Genomic DNA, 10,019 nt, shown 5'->3' with positions numbered 1-10,019 from the left:
GTGTTCCCCCTTAGCTTGATACTTGCTTTCTTTATTTGTCTAAGTGTCTTATTCCGTGGTGGTGTGGTCTGTTAAACATGGTCTGGCATAGGTGGAGAGAGCAGAGCGGTGACCTGATACCTCCTTGTCATCGAGTTTGTTCTGTGGTTCTATTTAAGGGAGGTAGCTGAGATTTAGGAGACTTTCTTTGGTTGAATGCAACTGGTAATCCAGGTTCGTGTTCCGGGGCTGGGGTGGTGAGAGATGTCTGTCACATGCTTTTATATAGCTTGCCCCCTTGGGCAGCTTATTTGTGTATTTGGGTATGTGTGTTTCATTAAAGTATTTATTAAATATGATTTCCCTTGCTGTAAGGGTATAATAGGTCTTTTCCTTCTTTTTTCTTTTTTAACGGAAGCTGTGAACTAGTTGGAATCCAAATTTGAGAAATAAACAGCGTACCTTCTGCCTTATAATATGTAACTGTTCTAATCCTGCGGAATCTTTGCAAAAACAAAACCCTTTAGCATTTGCTACAGAAGGGTACTGTTGCCCTTCTGACTTGGTGGGCAGATATTTTTGAGCCAGTATTTAACAATTTTTTAAATCTATAGTATTTTAAAATCTGTTTTCTATGTTTATTTTTTGTGTTGGAACAATCTTTTTGGAAGTGCCTCTTGTTGCTTTTAAATTTTCATTTCTTTCTGGGGTCAGTTGCAATGGGTTTTGATGTGATATCAATATGGGGCAGTGTATTTATGCCAGAGGGCTCAAGCATAAAAAATGCAGACCACTTCCTTGATTCACATCTGTACTGGGCGAGCTGTACTGGTTGAATCAGTGAAAACCATGGGCACTGGAGTTGCTAACCTTTTACAATGGTGGACTTTTTCACTGGGACCAATGAATCTGGTTTGAAAGACTCCATTGCAGCAGTGAAAGAGGATTAGGTGATACTGATTGTACCTGAGTGCTAAAGGAGGTGGTATCTAACGAATCATAACTGAAACCACAGTTGATCCTCCACAAGCTCGTTACCCTGAATGTCTTTCCAGTGTTAGGAATGACGAGGGGGTACCCTTGGGAGATGGAGTAGTATAGGGTTAACGGCAGTGACCACTGGGTGTTCCAGAGGTGGCTGTTTTGCTGGCTTGTAAGAAAGCCAGTGGTTCCAGAGTGTCAGAGCAGGGCCATTCTCTCCTCTGGAACAGCAGTGTTTCTGTTCAGCTTTTCTCACAGAAACCTATGTTAAGATACGGTTTAAAACACTGCCTTCTAGGAGAACCTGTGGTCCCAGAGTGACTAGCTGTGTGGCCATGCATAACTGGGGAAGTCATCTTAGGAATGACTTCTCCAGACTTTATCTGCTTCCCTCATACGGGGCCTCGCACAGATGCTTGAAACTGACAGCTCTCATTCTGAAGTCTTTTCTAAGTAGAACTCCTTTCCCCAGGAGAGAGCCTCGTCCCTGCCCTCCTGCATCTGGAAGCCTTGGTACTGAAGACAGGACCTTGATCCAAACTGGATACTAGCAATTGGCAGGATTGCTTTAGAATTTGGGGAAGATTTGGGTTTCTAAGATGCACAAGCTTTTCAGACCAGTGGTAATTAATCCAATCTAAAACTCACTATAGGAGAGCTGGCTTTCCTAGACAGGTAATGCTGAACTCCTTCCACAGGTGGAGAGTGGATGGGTGGGCTAGCAAGGAGGTGGAGTAAGTACTTAATAGCCTGAGTTACCATGGAAACTGGAGTGTGCGTGGCCACAGCAGGTGCTAAAGAGCCACTGAGCACTCCCCCAGACATGTTTGGGGACCAGCAGAACTGGTTGGGAAAAACACTCCTGCCCCAGGGTCCTTTCTTCATAGCAAGGATTGCCTTTTCGCTATCCCCAAGCTTGCTCAACAAGAGAAACAAGGTTTCTTAACTGTCTAACCATTTTTTATTTTTCATTCTCATTCAACTATATCATATATATATTTATATATATATATGTAACTGTAAAGAAACGTGTTGTTTTTCTTTTATATTCATGTAATATTCTGAAATTAAATTTGTTTCATATCTATAGGCTTTGACTGGTCTCTTAATTCACATTTGACTGATGGATTATTATTATTTTTTAATAAAGTTATTTTATTTTATTTATTTTTGGCTGTGTTGGGTCTTTGTTGCTGCGTGTGGGCTTTCTAGCTGTGGCGAGCGGGGGCTACTCTACGTTGCAGTGCGCGGACATCTCATTGCAGTGGCTTCTCTTGTTGCGGAGCATGGGCTCTAGGTGCGCAGGCTTCAGTAGTTGTGGCTCGTGGGCTCTAGAGCTCAGGCTCAGTAGTTGTGGCGCACAGGCTTAGTTGTTCCGTGGCATGTGGGATCTTCCGGGACCAGGACTCGAACCCGTGTCCCCTGCCTTGGCAGGCGGATTCTTAACCACTGAGCCACCAGGGAAGTCCGTGATGGATTATTTTAAAGAGAGGTTGCCTCTTAAAAAATTTTTTTTTGAGTTTAATTGAGCTATTATGATAGAGGTTGCCTCTTGTTCTGAGGAATATGAAATCTAAGAAAAGTGCGTCTTTGGTTTGTTTTCCAGCTGGGTGGGTGGGTTCAGGGGGAGTAGGGCTTTTGGCTGATAGGAAATGGGATTGGAACCTCCGGGAATTTTGAGCTTCCTGATTTCCCTTGGCTGAGTCTAGAATGCTTTGCACAGATTTTAGTTTCACACATAACCTTTATTTCCTCGTTTAAAAATAAGGAGTGATATTTATAGTAACAGTAAAAACCAAGTGACATTTTCATCTAGGCCAGCAAGTTGTAGTGTTTAGACAACTCTGGTTGAAATGTTGTTTCTGCCACTTATGTATATGGGCTTGGGCATGTTCCCCCCTCTGTAAGGTGGGGATAACAATATCGTCTCAATGATGCCATGCTCTCAGAGGTAAGGACTTAGCATAAAAGGTTTTAATCTGGAGTCTGTGATTGTGCTTCAGGAATCTTTTGCTCCTATAATTCTATGTAAAATTTTGTGTATGTTTGAATTTTTCTAAGGGAGAGATTTCAGAGCTTCCACAAGAATCCCAGAGGAGTCCTTGACCACTAAATACTGAGAACCACTGGCCTTACACAGTGCCTGGCAGATGGCAAGTATCCATTAAATGTTAATTCTTTCTCTCTCTGCCAAGGATACATTTTATAATCAGCAACTTATTGATGCTGACATAGTTATTTTTGATAACAAAGGAATTACTTAAATTCGGAATAGAAATAAAAACTCTGCTGCTTTCTTTGCGCCATTACCTGCCCATGTGCTCCTCTTGAGCTGTGTTAGCTCCCTAGGTGCTGCTCAGACTGTCCCTTTTCTCCTCATCCCCTAAGGACCAACTCGTATTATTTACTAGAGAAGAAGGAGCCAGTTCTGTTCTTTCAGAGTGAAATGTGGAGTGACTCTTACAGATAGTAGACGGGAAACAAGAGTAATGCAAAAGAAAAAGGGGTGGAGGGACAGGAGTTTTTCTGAAAAGCAGGAAGAGGATCAAAATGCCTAGTACAGTGCTGAGCACATAATCATTAATAATGAATCACAGAAAGGAATGAAGAAGCAGACATGCATTAAACAGTGGGAAGTGGGGGACTTCCCTGGCAGTCCAGTGGTTAAGACTTTGGGATTCCAATGCAGGGGGCGTGGGTTTGATCCCTCGTTGAGGAACTAAGATCGCCCATGCCGCACGGTGCGGCAAAAAAACAAAAACAAAAAAACAGTGGGAAGGGGTGATGGGAAAAGAGAGAACTGGGAAGAAAGAATCTTCCTTAGTTTCCTCCTTCCAGGGCCTTTGTGCCCTGTGGCCGGCTGCCCACTTTTACTCCCACTTACATTCCTGAATTAGAAGCACACGGCGGGGGGTGGGGGTGGGGGGTAGGAATGGTGAAGAAGTCTGAGCCCCAGGCTAGAGGGTCATGATGGGACCATCAGGCTTGTTTAGATGCTTCTTTTAAGTCCCAAACTCTTAATTTCCCCATAAAAAGCAAAAACAGAAAGCAAAAATTGGGGTTGAACAATGGCCAAGTCTTGATCCAAGTTGATCATTAATAATATCTTATCCTTTATCTGCAGCATCCAATGCCCAGATCCCCAGAGACTTTGACCTTGGAACCAGCATGGAGGTTAGCAGGAGGGGCCCTTGGTGTCATTGTTAGCTTTTCCCTTTTATTCCTGGAATCAGTCTTTTCAATGCCTTGGTACTGAGGAATGCTTAATTTAGTAGAGCCATACGGGTGGGCAACAGAGAAGGGAAACAGACTGCCTTAAAATTGTGAGCACAGAAGCCATTCCTCAATGTCAATATACAGAAGTGGGGGATGCTTTTAAGAACTCCTCCTGCACATGTACTTCCCAGTTTTCCAATACTGGAAGAGGAATATAGTAAGGACTCTAAGGAATTCATGTCTGTGAATGAGAAATGAATGCCACAATTTATTGAGTGCTTATTATGCACCAAGCTTTGTGCTAGCCAATTAATTCCTTGTCTCATTAAAGTCATACATCTCTGAAGTATTCTTATCTCCAATTTTATAGTAAAAGACACATATGAAGAGTTTAATGTATCTATTGTCAACTAAAAAGTGGTAGAGTCAAGGTTAACATGCAGGGCTGCCCAACTTTAGGAGCCATGGTCTTATGCAGGGGTTACACACCCCAATGTCTACAGGAGCCAGGAAGGAAATGTAAAGTCATGAAAACGACAACCACTTCAAGAGATTTAAAAACACATGGGAGCCAAACACAAGTCCTCCAGAGTCGGGGTCTGGCCCACGAGCCCCACGTGGCATCTGCACACTGCTGTGCTGCTTCTGGCTGGGTCCCAGTTCTGCACAGGACGTTCTCCAGAGCTGCTCAGTGCTGGCTCTGGGATGACAGCAGCTGTGTGCCTTCCAGGAATGGTGTTCAGACACAGGAGGGTGGGCGTCCACTGAAGCACACCTCCCTGCGCCCCCCTGACTGCTGGGCACTGCTCAGGGAGAGTCTCCTCATTTCTTTGCTCTCCCATATGCACTGCCTGATATGGTAGCCTCTGGCCACATGTGGATATTGAGCACTTGAAATGTGGCCAATCTAAACTGAGATGTTCTCTCAGTGTGAAATACACTCAGATTTCAAAGGCTTCCTAAGAAAAGGAAAATATAAAAATGTCTCAATCATTTTTATATTGATTAAGTGTTCACATTTTGGATATATTGGGTTAATAAAATTATACCATTAAAATTAATTTTACCTCTTTTTATCCTTCTAATGTGGCTGCTAGAAAATATTAAATTACATATATGACTTATATTACTATTTTCCACACCCCCTGGGGCTCTAATCCTAGGCTTTCCTTTCTTCCCCAGAACCTATTCCTCAACGCCATCAGCTTCTGTGGCCACATCTTCTCTTTTCTTTTAGTCCTGAGACTGCCCTGGAGAGGAGAGGGGAGGACAGAGGAAAAGCAGTGACGAGTTTATCCTTTGGCTTCTCTGGGATTGGCTCCTGCCATTCATGGCTGGCTTTGGGAATCCTCAGTGTGATCCAGCTCACAGGTGTGTACCAGTGGGCTGCCGCCCTGGGGGCAGTGGGGTTCCTGCAAGGGGACTTTGTTAGGGTGTATGCCAAGCATCGCCTCTCTCTCAGAGAGGTGCTGCCCTTTAGTGTTTGTCCATGTTGTGATCCATCAAGATATTTTTTAAGTTAATGAATTCACAGTAGGTAGTGTGTGTGTCCTGCATTTTCATATGGATGAAAATGTAGCTATGAAGTGTGGAAACTGAAATTTGTGGGTATTAAGAAGGCTTTTTAAAAAAAAAAAGGTTAAATATAAGGCTACCATATAATGCATCAACCCCACTCCTAGATATATACCCTAGAGAAATGAAAACATGTCTACACAAAAACTTGTGCACAAACCTTCAAAGCAGCATTATGCATCGTAGCCAAAAAGTGGATCCAACCCAAATGTCCATCAACAAATAAATGAATAAACAAAATGTGGTATAGCCATGCAATGGACTGTTATTCAGCAATAGAAAGGAATAAAGTATTAATATACTGTATGACATGGATGAATCTTGAAGACATGCTAAATGAAAGAAGCCAGACACAAAAGATCACATATTGTATGATTCCATTGTTATGAAATATCCAAAATAGGCATATCCATAGAGACAGAAAGAGGATTCGTGGTTGGTTGCCAAGGCCTGGGGTGGTTGGGAGGAAATGAGGAATAACTGCTAATGAGCATGGAGTTTCTTTTGCGCATGATGAAATGTTCTAAAATCAATCGTGGCAATGGTTGCACAACTCTGAATATATTTTAAAAATTTAATTGTACTTTTTTTTTTTTTTGCGGTACGCGGGCCTCTCACTGTTGTGGCCTCTCCCGTTGCAGAGCACAGGCTCCGGGCGCACAGGCTCAGCGGCCATGGCTCACGGGCCTAGCCGCTCGGCGGCACGTGGGATCTTCCCACACGAACCCGTGTCCCCTGCATCGGCAGGCGGACTCTCAACCACTGCGCCACCAGGGAAGCCCTAATTGTACATTTTTAATGGGTTAATTGTTTGGTATATGAATTATATCTCAGGAAAGTTATTTCATTTTTTAAAAAACCCACTGGAATAAAACTGACAAGGTCTAATGGCAAAAAAAAAAAGAAGGCTTTTTCTATTCCTAGATGCAGGGAACTACTGAAAGCAGAAAGGGAAGCTGTGCTAGTCAGAAAAGGAGAGAAAACATTAAAAATGTAACCTCCCTCCTCCATGACCCACTGTCCTGGGCATAAGGACCCATTAGTCATTCTGTTCAGCTTGGGAGGCCCAGGGCCAGGGCCTTCTGCCTCTCCCCGATGAAAAGCCCCTGGGATTTAGTGGAAACCTCATGCCCCAGTAATCCAGGCTTTATGAAGTCCTTGAATGTAGCTGAAATTGACCATTAATGAGGGGTCTTGTACTGCAGTCACTTCTTGAACACTTGCTCTGTGTATTGCGTTGAATGAACCAGGAAAGAGGAGGAGAGTGGAGAGGAGAGGATAGTCCTCTTCTTGGTCTCTGCTTCCCTCTCCCAAGTCTGCTCTTTCCAGAGGAATATGGAAACCATCTGGTTTGGAGGAAAAGGGGATATATTTAGTCTGAAGCAGAGACAGACATAGAATCAGAGCCAGTCAGATCTGTTTGGGACTTAGCAGTAATGGTGCCCCCTCAGGGTCCTTGTGAGGAGGGAAGGGGGTCTGAGGACACTAGGTTCCCCACGCCCGCTTCAGCCAGGGAACTCCCTTGTCTCTGGCTTAGAGTAAGATTTTTAAAAATCAGTCCTGAAAATCATTGAACTAGCTCACAAACGATGTTTTACAGACAGAAACAGAGATTTGGAAAGATGGTGACTTGGGGCTGAGATGATCCATCCAGTGAGTGGCAGTGAGAGGCAGTGCGGAGACTTGAAACCATCTCTCTTTTAAAATCAACTCTACTAAGCGTACTGTTTGATACGTTTTGACAGATGTATACATCCCTGTAGCCCACGCCCCAATTAAGAGGTATGACATCCCCATCACTCCAGGTAGTTCTCTTGTGCCACTTTACAGTCAGTCTCCCTGTGCCTGCCCCAGGCTACCATCTCATTTCTATCACTGGAGATTATTTTTGTCACTAACTCCATCTCCTAAACTGTAGTTAGTGCGTTGGCTCTGCCTCCTTTCACTCCCTGGCTGACTGTATCAGTTTCGAGGTGGAGGAGGGAGGACCCTTGTTTCTGTGTTTCTGGGGCCCATGGCAGGAAATGAGAAGAGTGAGGCTTTTGGAGACCTGAGTTCCTTGAAGGCAGGAGCTGTTCTTCATATTGTTTCTACAGTGCCTCATACAACACCTGGCACAGTGGAGGCTCTTAGTAAATGTACTGAACTGGATCAGACCTGTCCAATAATAGAAAGATCATCTGTCGGGAAAGCTGTTTGGTTCCTTCCTGGATGAAAATGTGCTGAGATTGGTGGTGCCTGTCACTAAGGAACACAGGAGAACTTGAGCTTTCCTGCCTTGAGCAATAGATGCAAGGGCAGGAGCTGTGTCCAATCATCTGGGTTCTGCCCCTGTGACACAGCGCACTGGGAGAGACAGTGGATTCTAATGTGATGTGGGAGGTGGCAAGGTAGAGCTGAGTGCTGTCAAAGCAGAGAAGGGGGCACAGAGTCCAGCTGAGAGGTTTGGGGAAGCTTTTCTGGAGGGCACGTGAGAGACCAACCATGGTGCATGTGATATAACTGCTCTGAGTGGGAGGATGGAGTATACGTGGCCCCTGAAGTTGCTGTCATCATAAGATTCTATAAGTAATAGGCTTGTTGAATGGCCATAAGTGCCCACAGGTAGCCACACAAACTTGTGATTTGGGTCAGAAAATGGCCTGATTTTCTCCAACAATGTTTTGCTTCCTGGAAACAGCAATGGAAGTGCATGGTTGGTTGGGGGTGAAACATTTTGGGCCCTGCAGACACGAAGAAAGGCAGAGGGGCAAGGAAGCATCTGGTGTCTGTGAGAGCCATGGAAAATACCAAGTGTTGCAACACAGAGCACAAGTAGAATGCATGTGTAGCTGGTGGGAGTGTTATATTTGTTCAACCACTTTGGGAAAAATTGGCAGTGTCTGCTAAAGCTGGCCACCTAGCCTGTAAGTCAGTTATTCCACTGATATGTCTATACCCAACAGAAATACGCTCACCAACAGTCTCGTACTGGAAGGACCCAAATGCTCATCAACAGTACAATGGACAGATGCGTGGTGGATATGACAGGTGGAATAAGGCTACCGCCCAGATGTTCACGTCCTGTGAATATGTTATCCTACATAGCAAGGCGGAATTAAGGTAGCAGATGGATTAAGGGCTTAATCAGCTGACCTTAAAGAGATTATCCTAGATTACTAGGGTGGGCCAAGTATCATAAGATTCCTAAAATGTGGAAAAGGGAGGCAGAAGGATCAGAGTTGGGGTGATGTGATATGAGAAAGAGTCAACCAGTCATTGCTGGCTTTGAAGATGGAAGGGGCCATGAGCCAAGGAGTATGGGTGGCCTCTAGAAGCTGGAAAAGGCAAGGAAATAGATTCTTCCCTCAAGCCTCCAGAAAGAATGTAGCCCTGCTGACACCTTGATTTTAGCCCAAGGAGACCCATTTCTGACCTCTGACCACCAGAACCGTAAGATAATAAGTCTGTGTTGTTTTAAGCCACTAAAGTTGTGGTAATTTGCTACAGCAGGAATAGGAAAGTAATACAGTGGAATTTTGAATACTACACAGCCATGAGAACAAATGATCTATAATTACGTATAACAATATGGCTGAAGACCAGACATAAAAGTGCATACCATATGATTTCATTTATATAAATACAGAAATGAGCAAAATGAATCTATGCTACTAGAAGATAGAGTGCTCACTCTCGGGTGGGAGTGGACGGTGGGCAGTAATTAATGGCAAGTGGGAAAGAGGAAGTTCTCAGGTGCTGGTTACAGAGGTGTGTTCAGTTCGTGAAAATTCATTGAACTGTACATTTATGTGTGTTTTTCTCGATGTATATTATACCCTAATAGAAAGTCTGTGTGTGTGTGTGTCTAGTCCAGATCAGCCTGGACTAGATTTTGAGGGGCATGAAGGAAATTAATTTTAACTGGGTACTAATGATTTGAGGGTTTAGCTCTTAGAGAGAAGGTGAAAAGACTGGGGCAGGGAGGCCCAGGGACACTTCCTGGAGGTACTGCATAGAGCAGAGTATGTAAGGATGGGGGTCTGGGGGGCTGTGGAGCAGACGTGGACATCTTGGTGGCCCAGAGTTCAGTCACCCCGTATGTATTTATTGGGCTGGTGATGTTTCATGGGGAGTCCTCAGGGATGTCAGAGTCATGGGTGGGTGGATGAAAGGGTGGGACTAAGTGGTCCAGGAAGGTAGTAGATGAGAGGCAAAGGAGAAATTGAGGCTCTGGGGGGATGGGCAGGGTGGGTAGAGTGTGTTTCGGGAGAGCCAGGCCACACTTA

The sequence above is a fragment of the Hyperoodon ampullatus genome, assembly GCF_949752795.1.
Source record: "Hyperoodon ampullatus genome assembly, chromosome: 1".
NCBI classification, from domain to species: domain Eukaryota; kingdom Metazoa; phylum Chordata; class Mammalia; order Artiodactyla; family Ziphiidae; genus Hyperoodon; species Hyperoodon ampullatus.
Note: the sequence above shows the minus strand (reverse complement) of the source record.